The sequence below is a fragment of the Heloderma suspectum genome, chromosome 2, assembly GCF_057233095.1.
Source record: "Heloderma suspectum isolate Gila_16-S chromosome 2, 16-S_ref, whole genome shotgun sequence".
Taxonomy (NCBI): domain Eukaryota; kingdom Metazoa; phylum Chordata; class Lepidosauria; order Squamata; family Helodermatidae; genus Heloderma; species Heloderma suspectum.
This window is the reverse complement of record NC_139459.1, coordinates 377,547,505-377,564,194: the sequence shown is the minus strand read 5'-3', so window position 1 is coordinate 377,564,194 and position 16,690 is coordinate 377,547,505.

Here is a 16,690-nt window from a genome sequence, read left to right as displayed (position 1 = left end):
GTCCAGCCTAGCGGACGCCATTTGCGTCCCTTCCCCTTCTGTGATAGGCAACATAAAGCTTACGTAGCCTATCACGGAAGGGGAAGGGACGCAAATGGCATCCGCTAGGCCAGACACCATTCGCGTCCGGAGACTGGCCATGGCTAGAAGTCTGGCAGCGGCCGGCCCTGGCTGGCAGCTCCACGACTCGCCGCGGAGCGGAGCCAGCTCAGGAGGATTCCGGGGGGGAGGACCGGATTGCCTCCCTCCCCCCAAACCCCCCAGCGGATGCAAGGTAAAGGGGTTTCGTACACCCCTACTTCTCTGTCAATTTGTGCAGTTTCTTTCAGTGGATGACATAGTCCTTGAATAATAAGCAGTTGGTGCCTCTGTAGCATCTGGAAATTTGTGACTTAGCACAGCACCAACCCCATAAGAAGAAGCGTCAGCAGTAAGGATTAGCGGCTTCTTTTCATCATAATGTGCACACACAGAATTTGAACTCAACAGGTGTTTGACCTTCTGGAAAGCATTCTCATGCTGGCTGGTCCATTTCCATGGAACTCCTTTTCCCAGCAAGCAATGCAGTGGCTCAGCAACGGTAGCCTTTTGTGGAAGAAACACAGGGTAGAAATTGAGAAGTCCCCCAAAGTCTTGAAGTTCCTGCTGTGTTTTGGGAGCAGGTGCATCATGATTTGCATGTATTTTTCATTGCACTGAATGCATTCAATGGGGTGAATGCCAGAAGCATCAATACAATGGCCCAAAAATGTGACGCTGGAGGTTCCAATTTCACATTTCTCCTTTTTTACATGAATGCTGGATGTGTCAAAACAATGCAGGACTTTTTGAAGTTGTTCAGCAAGTTCTTCCTCTGTTGATCCCATGAGCAGGACATTGTCAAAATATGGTATGACACTTGGAATTCCAGAAAGAAAGGTTTCCATGAATTGTTGGAACAGTCCAGAGGCCACAGACATTCCGAATTGCAGATACTATATCCGGAATGCCCCTCGATGAGTGATTATTGTTTGGGCATCTGCTGTAGAATCATTGATGACCAACTGTTGATATGCTTGGGCCAGATCAAGTTTTGCAAAGACCTTCCCTCCACCAAGAACAGCGAGGAGTTGATGGACAGCAGGCACGGGGTATGGATGCTGCTTAAGTGCCTTATTCACAGTGCACTTGTAATCCCCACACAGCCTCACCTTCCCATTAGATTTTAATACTGGCACAATGGGCGTAGCCCACTGGGTCTGTGTAACTCGTTCTAGCACACCGTGTTTGATGAGATGCTCAAGCTCTTCAGTTTTTTCCTGCAATGCAAAAGGCACTTCCCTGGCTTTTATGCAAATTGGTGCAATAAGATGGAGTGACACTGGCTTCCCTTTGTATTCTCCCAATTCCTCAGAAAATACCCTTGGAAGTGTATTAACAATTGCTGCAAGCCGACCTGTAGTAAGGGCATGAATTCCTTAAACACTGATTCCTATTGATGAGAACCTGTTTTCACCCCAAGAGGTTTATTTGCTGCCCACCACAATTAGAATCGGAAGCTTCCTGTGGAAGGAGACATACCGTACATCTACAGTGCAGCATCCAACAACATCAACCTTCTTTGCATTGTAATCATGCAGAATGCATGATGGACTTGACAACCTTGGAGCAAGGTCCCAGAAAATATGCACTTACAGGTGTCCCTGCTAATTATGGATACCCCTAACCCTGAATCCACTTCCATTTTGTGCCTCCAGCCATTGATTAATACTGTGGCATACAACACAGAATCATGAGGTTCCTTGCCACAGACCTTCGGAATGTGATATAGCTGTTGAGTTTCATCACCCTGTGGACAATCAACCTCATGGGATGCTAGGTGGAGTGGCTCTTTGTTGTAGTTCCTTGGCCTTGTGCTGACAGATTTTGAACAGCAAACTCGCTCAAGGTGGCCCTTCTTCTTGCAAAACCTGCACTCAGCATCCTTGAATCTGCACAGAAAACTAAGGTGGCCCCCCACAGCTTGAGCAGGAATAGGTAAGCCAGGGCCTATCTGCAGATTTTATGGAGGGTGTATTTCCTGTGTTCTGTTAACCTTGTTGCCCAGAATTCTCACGTTGCTTGTCCCCGATGGCATTTACATCCTCTGCATCTCTCTTGAGGTCTGTGACAGACAGTAATGCAGTCTCACTGGCTACTGCCTTTTCTTGAGCCATTGCAAATGTCAAGTTTGGCTTTGGTACTTCATCATAAACCCCACAGCCAAGGCGATCCCTCAACATATCCTCCAGAAAATCCCTAAAGTTGCAGTGTTGAGAAAGATGACGCAGTTCTGCAATATAAGTGGCAGTGCCCTCTCCAGGTTGCTGCATTCATTTGTGAAATTTGACTCTCTGCACAATAACTGAAGGATTTGGTGTGAAATGTATCTTTAATCATCTAGAAGTTCATCAAATGTCTTAGTTTTGGGTGAGGCAGGAACAGTGAGGGATGTTATTATGGCAAATGTCTGCAGCCCACAAACAGTTAAGAGCACAGCTCGCTTTTGTTCAAGATTACCTATCTTATTTGCTTCAAGATAAAATGAAAGCCGTTCTGCATACAAATCCCAGGTAGCAGGTTGACTCACATCAAACTTTTCAATATGTCCAAAAGCAGCCATTTTAATTTTGATAATTTTTTCCACTGGAGTTGCTCAAGTTTTTAAGCAGGCTTAGTTGACCGCTTACCAGATAGCTGTATTCACTGGATTCACAGTCCTTGCTGTCAAGATTCCCTTAGCCCCCACTTCACTTCAATGCCCAAACATACACAGAGAGGCTTCAGTCTACAGTTTTTAATCCATTACTTCACAGGGTCATACAGATGCAAATCCTCAGATAAACTCTCGTCTACAAGGAATGCCTTCAGGGGATCCAAATGGAATTTACGAGAGTTGCCCGCTGTTTGAAGAGGGAGGCGGTCTCGTTATCCTAACTTAAGGTGGGGAGGTCCCTCTCTTCTCGTGAGGCATCTAAGCGCAGCTTCTCATGCAAGGCCAATCAGGTAAACCATCTAAGTTCCGCCCCTGCCTTCTCTCTCTTTGCTCTGCGCCTGTGCCTGGCATCTGTTAGGTCAACCTCCTGTTCGCTGCCTCTCACAGGGGGGTGGGTGAGGAGGGACCCTCAAGCTCAGCCATCTGTATATCTGTAACCTGAGAAGCAGGCCTACTCACCTCTGGACTAGCCTGGGAAAAGCTCTGGATTAGCCTCACCTCCCCCATCGTTCTCCCTCAGAATCTGACCTGCTATCCCACTCCCTGCGCTCAGAAACACCCCTGACACTTGCTGCCTGTATAGCTCTCAGATCCCACCTTCGTTGCCAAAAAATGTTGTATACGTAGTGGAATGACTGCAAGAATCAGTCATTTGCGGCTGCAGCCTGGCAGTGGCCGGAAGTCTGGCTGCGGCAGGCCCCGGCCAGTGGCTCCACAGCCTTGCTGCAGAGCGGAGCCGGCCGAGGAGGATTCGGGGGGGGGGAGGAATCACCTCCCCCCCCCACCGCGGCTGGCCAGCCGGAACGGGGTAAGTGTTTCGCACATCCCTAGATAAAACATAATATAAAAACCTTTTAAAAAATTTAAAACACAGAATAAAATCAAAGTAAAAGCCAGAAGCAGGGTAAATATCTAAAAATGAAATAATGTGTTTCTTAAAAAAAAAAAACACCTGAAGGACTAAAAAGCCTGGTAGCATTAAAAGATCTCCACCATTACACACATTGCTGAATATGCTTTATTAATTTACTTTGCAATATCCTTTTAATTGATTTAAATCTTAAAAGGGTATTTTTTCTTTTGTTTAAATATATGCTTGGAAAACATAACTGACCTAAAATATGTTATCAAGAGTTCATAGTGCCTAAATCCCACTGGGGTCAAAGGAGCTTACCCCCACTTAAATTACAAACCTGGGAAAGCAGAAAAAGTTGGTATAGGATTGCACCCTGCCTGTGATGTATTAGATAGGTGCCTTGGGGGAGCATCTAGGGAATGGTGCTGCTAACATACGGTTTGCTTTCAGGACAAGCAGGGTGGGTTCCTTGCTTGTGACAGACAGGTGTATTTAATTATTTATTTAAAACATTTCTTGGCTGCTTTTCAGGGCAGAAGCCCTCCCAAGGCAGCTTACAGCAATAGAGTACATAAAAACCGTTAAAATATTAAAAGCGAGAAAAACATGAAAACAATAGAAACAACAATAAAACCAGCAACAATGATAATGGCAGTAAGCAGCAACAGTAGCAGTCATATTATGAGAAGGCCACAGTAAAATAATAAGTTTTTAAGGCCTTCTTAAAAGCGTGCAATGACAAAGCATGGCAGACCTCTGATGGCAACTTGTTCCAAAGGTGTGGGGCCACTGCAGAGAAGGCCCTCTTACATGTGGTCACCCACCTAACTGCTCTCACGGGTGGGTAGATGAGAAGGGGCTCTCTTTCTGATCTTAATGTGTGGGCAGGCTGATATGGGTGAAGGCGGTCCTTCAAGTAACTTGGGCCCAAACCGTTTAAGGCTTTAAAGATCAAAACCAGCACTTTGAATAAGACTCGGAAACACACTGGTAACCAGTGCAGCTGGCGCATTATAGGCATTATGTGATTGAATCACCTCGCCCCCACTGTTAGAAAAAAAAGGAGACTCCATAACCATTGGCGTCTCAAGTTACGTAAGAGCCCGAGTGGCGGGAAAAAATAGGCGGAGCAAAAAGGGAATCATACTGACGCACTCATGACTAACGGCTTGGTAAGCTGATAGTGACTGTTTATTGGATATTAACTTAGTGAGCCAATGTACTAACTGTTTCATTGGTTACAGGTAAGAACAATAGAAGCGATATGATATAAAGGGCTTTTGCACACGTGTCTCGGGGTCCAGACTGCTCTGCACCCGTTTTGCAAAACGTTCAATAAAATAGTGTTGGATCCACTGCTGCCTGCCTGGCATTCTTTTCTTCTAAACCGAAAGCAAGGACTTTTTATCTAACAATTTGGTGCCGTGACTCGGATCCTGCTTCGGGGCGCGTCCCCTTCGCGCTGAGCCGAGGGGCCGCGGAGGAGAAGTGGCCATAGGCGGTTGTTTTATACTGCCTTCTCCTCACGACGGTGGCAGCAGAAGCGCCTGGGGACCAACGCCAGAGGAAGAGGGAGACGTGATCACTCCTTTTAGGCACCGGCAGTGGATCAATAAGCAGCTGGACGCAGCTGCGGGCGGGACAGAAGAGGCTTTTGGGGTAAGTGAAACAGCTTACATTAGGGGATAAACGCGGGACGGTGGTGTGTTTGTGATTGTGTGAGACGCCTACGGGCGAAGCGAGTGAGGAGCCCCGATCTGCATTTCCTTACCCCGGAGACGGGCTAGGTCAGAGGAGGGCGAAGCGCAAGAATTGCTGACTGAAATTCCCACCGTCATGGGCGGGTCCCAATCTAAGTCTGCGAAGAAGTCCCATACGCCCTTGGAGTGTTGTTTGCGCAATTGGTCACATTTTAAGCAGGATTATGGAACTAAGATGACAAAGGATCGTCTTGTCTTTTTTTGCACCCGGGAATGGCCAATATTAGAACCCAAATGGCCACCCGAGGGGTCTTTTGACCCAACCTTGGTATCTGATGTGCGAACAATAGTAGCACAGAGGGGAAGTTGGGACCAGTTCCCTTATATTGATTCGTGGGCAACTTGTGTGCCCCTTGGCGGCAGGCCTGCTCCGTGGGTTGTTAAATGCATGTCCCTTGCCCTTCCCATGGTGGTCAAAAGGAAACCACCAAAAGAAGGACCACCCAGGGTCGTGGCCACGGCACCGGAGGACCTACTGCTTCCTCCTCCCTACGGGACAGCCATCGCAGGGCGCTCGTTGCAACCACCACCCTCTCCTGAGGGGCCCGCCCAGCGGTTAGATGCCCCCGAGAAGGACCCCTCTCATGAAATAGTACCGGAGGACCCCACCCCTCTAGTTGAACACCAGGACACTCTCCAAGATCGTCTATATTCCCTAGAGGAAAGATTGGAGGTCCTACAGAGAGAGGCAAAAGGGGGACCTAACTACAACCTGCGAAAGGACCCCCAACCACTGGTGAAGTTCACCTTCCCCATCAGAGAAGTCCCCGACCCTACCGCCCAACATCCTCAAGGGACGATGTTTGTTTATGTCCCATTCACAACATCTGATTTGTATAATTGGAAACAATTTAACCCCTCCTTTGAAGAGGATCCCGGGCCACTCCTGTCTCTGATGGAGAATGTGAGGCTTACTCACAACCCCACATGGGACGATACACAAATGCTATTGAACACCTGTTTTCTCAGCCAAAAGCCAACCATCCTTGCGGGGGCACGAGCCAAGTATAGGGAGGAAAATCCCCAAGCAACTGAGGAGGAGACGGTGGAGGTTCTGCCCACAGGGCGACCCAATTGGGGGGTGGCCACAGCGGCACATAGACGCTTACATGCTGACTATTTTCGACTCATTTTAGCAGGCATGAAGCAAGCCGCGAGAAGGGCCCCCAATTTGCAAAAAGTCCTGACTCTAAAGCAAGACAAAAACGAACCTCCTGCTGTGTTCCTCCAAAGGCTGAGGGAAGCCTTCGCTAAATATACTGACATTGACTTGAATGATCCAAATAATTTAAGGATCCTCACGACTCAGTTCGTGGGAAATAGCTGCCAGGACATCAGAAAGAAGTTGCAAAAAGTTGAAGGAGGGTTGGCAGCTGACTTAGGAGTTTTAGTTGAAGTAGCTCAAAAGGTTTATGAGAGGCGAGAAGAAGAAGAAGGAAAAGAAAAAGACAAGAGGCAGGCCAAGCTCCTTGCTGCGGTTCTTAAACCTGACAAGGAGGGAGCTAGGAAGGGGAGGAAAGGGGGAAGGAAAGGATCTCCCCTGGGGAAAGATCAATGTGCCTTTTGTAAGAAAATGGGGCACTGGAAGCGTGACTGTGAGGCTTTGAAGCAGAAAGAGAGAGGGGAAAATACGGGAGAAGCGCAGAGAGTTCTGTATGAACAGGAAAGAGATTAGGACAGACCGGGGCCCGGCCCCCTCTTAGCCGTCTCTGAGGCAAGACGGGACCCCATGGTCAAAATAAAGGTTGGGGGCCACTCCTACAAAGCCCTTGTGGACACAGGGGCCGCCCTGTCCGTCCTCCCCCTCAGTGAGCCCCCAACGGGAGGTGGGGGGTTCACCACCATAATGGGGGTCGAGGGAAGGGCAACTCAAGTGCCCCTCTCTCGTCCCCTGTTCACCAAGGTTGGGAAAACACACCTAGAACATGCATTTGTCTGTACCCCCTCCTGTCCGGTGGCATTGCTAGGGAGGGACTTATTGACTAAACTCCAAATTGAGATTGCTTTTACTCCTGACGGAAGGATGGAGATACGGCTCCCTAAACAGCAGAGTAGTAACTACCAAATGGCCCTTTTGAAGGTTGCAGAAGAATCCACCCCAGAAGCCACCGAGGACTGGAGCTTAATAGAAAACAGAGTCAACCCTCTAGCTTGGGCCGGGATTGGAGGGGCCTCTCGTGCCAAGTCGGCAGCACCATACAAAATTCCCCTCAAGGAGGGAGCAAGGCCTGTTCATGTGAAACAGTATCCCCTTTCCCGCCAAGGAAAGGAGGGCCTACAACCAGTAATAACAAAGCTCCGAGAAGAAGGCCGGCTCATTGAGATAATGTCCCCCTATAACACGCCCATCATCGCTGTGCCAAAAAGGGGAGGGGGGGCAAGGGCTTTCGCTTAGTGCAAGACCTCCGGCTCATTAATCAGCAGATCGAGGCCCCCCATCCTGTGGTCCCCAACCCACACACCCTCCTTGTAGGAATTCCGGAAGAGCACGCCTGGTTCACTGTCATAGACCTAAAAGACGCCTTTTTCAGCATCCCCCTCCACCCTGATTCAAGGCCTTTGTTCGCCTTTGAATGGGAAAGCCCGGGGGGGGGGTCAAAAGTTCAATTAGCGTGGACAGTCATCCCTCAGGGGCTGAATCTCTCACCGGTGGTCTTTGGCCAGCAGCTCCAAAAGGATCTCGAACCCTGGGTCCAGCAGCACTCAGAGGTGCATCTCCTCCAGTACTGTGACGACCTCCTGATTTCAGCCAAGGCCAAGAATGCGTGCCTGAGTGGGACGGTTTCCCTCCTCAACTATCTAGCAGGAGGGGAGTATAAAGTGTCAAAAGAAAAAGTACAGTTGGCCCAACCAACTGTAAAATTCCTAGGCTACCACATAACTAAGGGGACTCGGAGCCTAGGGCAAGAAAGAGTTGAAGTCATCCGTGACACTCCTGTCCCTAAGTCCCCCCGCGAATTGAGGGCCTACCTGGGGTTGACCGGATTCTGCCGACTATGGATAGCAAACTATGGGGAGACAGCGCGGCCGCTGTATGAGGCGCTGCAGAAAGACAGACTGGATAAATGGAAATGGACTAAGGAAATGAATAAGTCTTTTCTCAGTCTTAAAGCTGCTCTTGTGTCACCACCTGCTCTAGCCATACCAAATCCCAGCCGGCCATTTAGACTTTATGTGCATGAAAATAAGGGCATAGCTTCGGGAGTGCTTTGCCAGCGAAAAGGGCCCTCTTGGAGACCAGTGGGATATTACTCCAAGGTCCTAGATGTCGTAGCATGAGGATGGCCAAGTTGCCTGAGGGCAGTAGCGGCAACAGCTCTGGTTTGTGCTGAAGCGGAGAAAATGACAATGGGAGGACCCATTGAAGTTTGGGTGCCGCATGGAGTGCCACAAATTTTGGGATCAGGAGGAGGAAGCAAATTTCTCAACCCAGCCCGGCATTCCCGATATGAAATAGGTTTACTAACAAACGAAAACCTCACTTTTAAGGCTTGCTCCAGCTTTAATATCGCCACACTACTGCCAACATTACTGGGCACAAACGGATCAGGACTCCCAGATCATGACTGCCTTGAAGTATTAGACCTAGACACCAAAGGCCGACCGGACCTTGAGGATGAACCAATAGAGGGAGCCAGAGATCTGTTTGTAGATGGATCTAGCTATATGCTGGATGGAAGGCGCTACACAGGCGCGGCCGTTGTTACTCTAGAGGAGAGTGTGCGCGAGGAAAGGCTGCCTCCCCATTTCTCCGCCCAATCCGCTGAACTGGTAGCCCTGACAAGAGCCCTGCAAGCCAGCAAGGGAAAGCAAGTAAATATTTATACCAATAGCAAAAATGCCTTCGCCGTTGTGCATGCTCATGGGCAACTGTGGAAAGAGAGGGGATTCCTTACAGCAAACGGATCTCCAGTGGCTAATGGCGGCCTAATAGTGGATCTTCTGGATGCCCTCCAGCTACCCTCACAAGTAGCTGTTGTCCACGTCCGAGCCCATGGGAAAGAAAAAGAGGAAAAATGGAGACAGGGAAACCAGAAGGCAGATGAGGCCGCAAAAAGAGCAGCCAGAGAGGGAATCCAAGGAACATTCCTCATTCTACCCAAAAGAAAAGAGCGCCCCACATACTCCCCTGCTGAGTTACGGATGGCACAAGAACACGGAATAAGTCCCTGCGATGACGGATGGATCCAGATGACAGATGGAAGACTGCTTCTTCCACAGACCCTGCAGAGGGTTGTTCTAGAGCAAGTTCACCATTCTCTTGGACACCCTGGAGCATCAGCCATGATCGACTATTGCAAGAGGCTGTTTGTCTCCCCTGGCTTAACTGTATGCGCCCACCGACTAGCCGCAACCTGTGAAGTCTGCCAGAAAACCAACCCTCCCAGGGCACCCCCTCCTCCAAAAGGAGGGCGACCATGGGCCTACTATCCTTTCCAGAGGGCACAGATTGATTTTGCTGAGATGCCACCATGTAGGGGTTACAGGTATTTGCTTGTAATAGTATGTCAAATGACAGGGTGGGTAGAGGCGTTTCCATGTAGGAACTGCCAAGCTAAAACTGTTGTTGCTAAATTGTTACAGGAGGTGGTGCCCCGGTTCTCCCTGCCCGAAGTTATAGAGTCCGATCAGGGCTCACATTTCACCTCAGTTATTACACGGGGGATGGCACAAGCTCTGGGAGTAGAGTGGCATTTACATTGCCCCTGGAGGCCCCAGGCAAGTGGACAGGTTGAAAGAATCAATCGGAGCCTCAAGGAGACTTTAACCAAACTCCAACGAGGGGTGAAGCTCACTTGGGTTGAGGCTCTGCCAATAGCTTTAACGAAGCTTCGAAGGATGCCAAGAAAGGACATAAAATTGTCCCCCTTTGAACTGATGTTTGGGTTCCCGCCTCGGGTACACTGCGGAAGGAGGGAGGAAGTCAAGTGGGAGGTGGGTGATCAGATGCTAAGGGATCAGTTGACTTCTCTACAGTCTGTTCTTTCACAGCTACGAGCTTATTCCGTTCCGTTTCAGAGACTGCCGTTAGATGCACCTATCCATCTCTTCCAGACGGGAGACGAGGTGTTGCTGAAAAAGTGGAATAAAGAAGCTTTAAAGGAAGGATGGGAGGGGCCTTATTTGGTGGGACCAACCAGCCACTCGTGTGTAAAGCTTGTGGGTTCTAGTAAATGGACACATTGCAGCCGGATAAAGCCATTTAAGCGACCCTCGCTTCCTTCTGTCACTTGGAAAGAACAGGAGGACACAGGCAATGGTCCTTTGCTCCCTGGCACCCCTCTGGAAGCTGCCAAGGACACAGGCGAAGAAGCCATCCAGGAGCCACAATCACCTGTAATATACAAGTCACAACATCTGGGAAAAGCTCGGGTTCGAATTACAAAAAACTTGTAATATGAAGCAAGTATTGTGGGTGGTGTTGGTAATGTTGGTTAAAGAAATATTAACGTGGATGGTGATACCTCAAGGACTTGGGCTTGACAGCTTTAAGATAAAACCCCGAAATGTCACACCAACACCCCTCAGACCACTTCTGGTACAGATCCCTGAGAAAGAGAGGCGTCCCTGGAGAACCAGGTTAGGGATCCCAATAACAGAGGAAACTGATAATGTGTGGTTAGAGTGGATAAAGTATACAGCCAAGTCTTTAAATAAGTCTGACTGTTTTGTTTGTGCCACAGGGAGATCTGTGGCAAAGGTGCTGCCCTTTCCACTGGGATGGGACACTCCTTCCCTCCTCACCTGCGTGATCCGTTTGTTCCAACACCCTGATGCATGGGGAGAGGAGGAATGCCAAACCCTCAATAAATTATACCCCCCACTCAAATCAAAGGATCGTGTCAGACCTTCCACAGTCTTCCTGCAAAGAAGAAACCATACCGGATGCATACACCGAAACCTTGCAGACACAGAGGGGCGTATAGGGAACCTGACGAGTAAAGTAAGATGTGTTAATTCTACCCGCTTTAGGAATAATTTCCTTTCAATCCCACGAGCTGATCTCTGGTGGTATTGTGGTGGCCTAGAGTTGTATGAGGTATTGCCCTCCAATTGGTCCGGAGCTTGTGGGTTAGTTCAGTTGGCAGTCCCCTTTTCAATTGCATACCATCCAGCAGAGAAGACTGGCCAACCCCGGCAGAAACGATCAGTAACCCCTTTTGATGATCAAATATATATTGACTCCATAGGAGTACCAAGGGGAGTGCCAGATGAGTTCAAAGGAAGAAATCAAATTTCTGCAGGATTTGAATCTACCCTGTTTTGGTGGGTGACCATTAACAAAAATGTAGATTGGATCAATTACGTTTATTATAATCAACAGAGGTTTATAAACTATACTCGAGATGCTGTAAAAGGATTGGCTGAGCAGCTAGATGCCACCAGCCAAATGGCTTGGGAAAATCGGCGTGTTCTTGATATGATGTTAGCAGAAAAAGGATGTGAAAAAAGTCTCGGGGTCCAGACTGCTCTGCACCCGTTTTGCAAAACGTTCAATAAAATAGTGTTGGATCCACTGCTGCCTGCCTGGCATTCTTTTCTTCTAAACCGAAAGCAAGGACTTTTTATCTAACACCACCAACACTTGGGCGGCTGCATTCTGCATGAGCTGGAGTTTCTGAACCGTCTTCAAAGGCAGCCCCACCTACAGCACATTACAGTAGTCCAGCCTGGACATCACTAGTGTGTAGATAACTGAGGCAAGGTCCATCCTCTCCAGATAGGGCCGTAGCCGGGGCAGAATCCAATGGGGCACTAACCCCCACCTCCGCCCACCGATTCCTTTCCACCCTACTGATTCCCTTCCCTAAGTGGTTGGTCCTGCCAATTCCCTTGTGCAAGTGAGACCCACCACTTATGCAAGGGACATTTAGCATTTCCTAGGGGAAGCCCTGAAATGAGTGGAAGCTGTCATTTCTCGAAGTAGGCAGGTCAGTGGCGCTCCCTTCTGTGAGCTCCGCCAGCCTGTCTCCTTCCGGAAACGAGCATTTCCACTTGTTGTGGGTTGTCACAGAAGCAGCGGGGGGCCACTTATGCAATGGAACTGGTGGGGTGTAAGAGAATTGGGGAGGGCGTAAATGCCCCACTGGATCCTGCCCTTTGAAAAGGAACCTGGCCCTGGGACCTTGGTGCTTTAACGTTGTTGTGTTGTGTTATGTTGTTGTCTTAGTTTTATAGTTGATGTTTTACTGATGTGTATGCAATGCAGTTTTAATGATTCTGTGTACCACCCCGGGATATCCTGGGAGGAAGTATATAAAATAAATAAATAAAATATTTATGACTGTGGTTTGGTAAGGGTTTGAAAATTACCAGACTTTATTTGGTAGGGAAAGAACAAATGAGAACTTGTGGTATCAAGTCTCTTTGTCTGTTTGTTAATTAATTAATTAATTAATTGGTATAGACCAAGTTTCTAACTGGAGTGGAGCATTCCATAATGAGAACTAGTAAGGCCGAACCAATAAAATTGCAGGAAAAAATTGAACTGTGGGCAGTTTTTGAGAGAGCATGATATTAGGCAGAGGACACAAAAATAGTGAATAGCATCTATGTCCTGTGGATTTGGGGCTTTAAGGCTGCAATCCTATACTCACTTGCCTTGGAGAAAGGCCACTGATCTTACTGCTGAGTTGACATATATAGAATTGGACTGTGAATGTGCCTGGTTTTCTCTCCAAAAGGGAAACGAAGCCCCTTTCTTGCTGCTTTTGGCCTAGATTGGCTTTTGAATCTCTCTCCCTCTACCCTGAAGTTGCATCTCTTTCTGATGCTTAAAGTATATTTCCCTCAAGCTATTGGAAGATAGAGAGGAACAACTGGCTCTTCTATTTCCCTCTTGGCTTTAATTCTGAGTCAGTTGTAGCAAACTGCTTTGTTTTTGTTTCACCACTACTAGGAAAAATGGTTTCCTGGTTTCCAGTGCATGTTCTGTCCAAATTCTTTTTCCTGATAAGCTCTTGTTCATTTTTGCATTCCACCCCACCTCCACCCCCACTTCAGTCTTTGTGGACTATTAATTTTTAAAACGTTTCCACTTTTTCTTAGTGGACTTTCTACAAGGAAAGATGTCCCTCGCCCCACAAATCCAAAGAACAGTGAGAACAGTTGGCAGGGCCAGAGGTTAAGAGGTGGATCCAGATTTAAGCTGGATCAAACTCTGCTGGCAAAAGAGGATATCCCCATTCCCTCCTTCTCATTACAGCCCCTCAAACCCCATCAAAATGCTAAACAAAGAGACAGGAGGCCCTGCTAAATGGGGTGTGGTGTGGGGGGAGGGGGGTCTCCAAGCACCTTCCACAAATGGAGCCCTTCCTCTCACAGAAGACAGTTCCTGGATCCAATGCTACATATTTTCCATGAACTACAGTACACCTTATGTAGTGATGCACACTCTCCCCCACTCCTGGCTGCAATCATTTACTCATGAGCAGTCCCTTATGCAGCCTCATCCTACCCATGTCTATTCAGAAATAAGTACCACTGATTTCAGTGAGACATTCTGTCTAGTCATTGTGCTTCTCCTCATGTTATCCTAAACTTAGGGTAAAGTTAATTGTTTAGATTTCCTGGTATAAATTGCCTCCAACTGGTTATATGAAGGTAGGTGCCAGCTATCGACAGATAAAAGACAGCTGCTTGATAAGCCAAAAGGGGAAAATGTAATGCGTGCTGAAATAGAATGGAAGTACATAAAACCTTATATACAAGCCTAAATTGTTTATTAATCAGCTTTCAATCATACTGCTAGCATATCACCATAGTAGGGGACAGAGGGCATATCATAAGCCCTATAGCACAGCTATAGCATAAGTCTGGCAAGAAGCCAAACTAAGGTAAGATGGCAAAGCTATGGACAATCACAGAAAGGGGAACCGAGGAAGGTGCAAGAACTAGACGTTTGCTGACTTGGTAGATAGAAAATAGTTACAAAGACGACAAACAAGCGGTGTTGTGGCCTTGAAGTCTAAAGGCCATACTGGAGCAATGATGGTTACTGAAACTTAGGGACAAATTATATCGACGTGAGGTATGGGTAAGAACATAAGGAGAACCATGCAGGATCAGACCAAGGGTCTATGTAGTCCTGCATCCTGCTCACAGAGTGGCCAACCAGCAGCGTGTGGAATCCTTCAAGTAACCTGGTCCAAAACCATTTAGGATTGTATATGTCAAAAACAGCACTTCCCCACCCGCTAAAGCCACTAGAAATCAACAGACCCTGAATCCATTCCAGAACGTTTGGCTACCTATTGCTGGAAGCTGCGGTCCTGGTCCTGATTCTGGTGGGGCTGAGTAAGGATCAGATACCATCTTTAGTTTTCATCATGAGATGCTCCTTTGTATTCAGACCAGGCCTTAATAAAATAATGTAGCATTTGGGAATAAAGATACAGCCCAGCAACCCAGCACTGGAGGCCAAGATAGAGAAGACCTGCACAGCTACCATGTATTTCCCCTTGGTGCTCAGGGAGGTGGGTACAAAGGACACCCAAACACTGCAAAAGACCAGCATGCTGAAGGTGATGAGCTTGGCTTCGTTGAAAGCTCCAGGCAGCTTCCTGGCTAGGAAAGCCAGAAGGAAACAGATGGCAGCCAAGAAGCCCGTGTAGCTGAGGACGCTATAAAACATGATGATGGACCCTTCGTTGCATTGCAGTAGGATCTCTCTAGGCTGGGATTGCATGTCAGAGTCTGGGAATGGGGGAGATGTGCCCAACCAGACGGTGCAGATGCCAGCTTGAATGCTGGAACAGGAAAATACAATGGCATTGGCCAAACTCTTCCCCAGCCATCTCTTCACCCTGTTCCCTGGCTTTGTGGCCAGGAAGGCCAGCACCACAGTGATCGTTTTGGCCAACACCGAAGAGACAGCAACTGAGAAGATGAGGCTGAAGGCCATTTGTCGGAGAAGGCAGGTCACTCTCCTTGGCCGACCAATGAAGAGGAAGGAGGTCAAGAAGGAAAGGAGGAGGGAGATGAGGAGAATGTAGGAGAGGTCCCGGTTGTTGGCCTTGACAACTGGAGTCTCTAGGTACTTAATGAAGATGCCTAACACAAAACCTGTGGTTAAGAACAAGTATAGGGCAAAGGAAGCCAGGATGATCCCCAAGGGTTCTTCATAGGACAGGAAGGTTATAATCTTGGGGACACATTGATCTCTGGCTTTGTTTGGATCCTGACCTTCTGGACACTTGGTGCAATGGTCTGCATCTGAGGAGGAGGAAAGTGGCTTCAGTGTTGCTCACATTTCCCTTCTGTCTGCAATATTTATTTATTTCAACATCTATAGGCCACCCTTCCACCTGAAAGCTCCCCAACGTGGCCAAGTACTGTAATCAAAATTTGTATCCATATACTTTGCCTTCCCTTCCCCACTCCCAGAAAAGGACTGTGGACCCCCATGGATGTGGCAATGGACTCTCTTTGGGCTTGTGGTTATGGGTGGGCTGTCATGAATGTCAGAATTTACCATTATATCACTAAGAGCTGGCTTTGCATAATTGAGCCTTCCCCAACCTCATGACCTCTGTATGCTTTGGACTACAATGCCTATGAGCCCCAGCCAGCATGGCCAATGATAAGGAATGCTGGGAGCTGTAGTCCAAAACATCTGGAGGGCAGTCTGGGGCAGGCTGGCATAAAGGAAAACAATTTGGTCCTCAGAAGATAGACGATAAAATACTGATGGAGATCAGAGGCGAGAACGGATCCACATTTTTTTTTAAGGCCTTTAAAATCTTCACAGATGTGAACCTTCCCCAAGGAAGCAGCATCTTTTCCTCTGGTGCGATGTACCTTCCTGAGTGGAGATCCCTTCTGCACATGGGGAACAAACATAGCAGCAAACCGGCTCGCCTTTTTTCACCACCTTGGCGTATCCGGGGCGGCAGCTTTCAGAGCACCTGGAACGAGGCGCCGTCTAATCATAAAGAAAAGGCGCATCAAGAAGGAAGCGTGAGGGGGCATTTTTGTCTGTGGAAGTGAATCTTTGGGTGCTTCCAGGGCAGGCAGGCAGCTCCTAGTGCTACATAATCATTGTTTTGCCAACGTACGCGACACGCAAAACTGCCATTGACTTTCCCCATGCCCTAGGATGTAGGCCTTTTTGTGTCTGTGTATGCAACTCGCTACGTTCCATCTGCGTTTCCCCCCTCCTTTTCTTGTTTGAATTCATTCTTTTCCAAGCTGCCACTTTCATTCTTTGGTTAGCAATTTATTTCTTCAAAGGGATAAGGGGGAAGCAGCAATGGAAACTGACATGCTGCGTGCCAGTTTTTGACGTTCCCCCTCTCTCTCATAGACATGGCATGCTCAATTCACCCGTTGTCTTCTTCC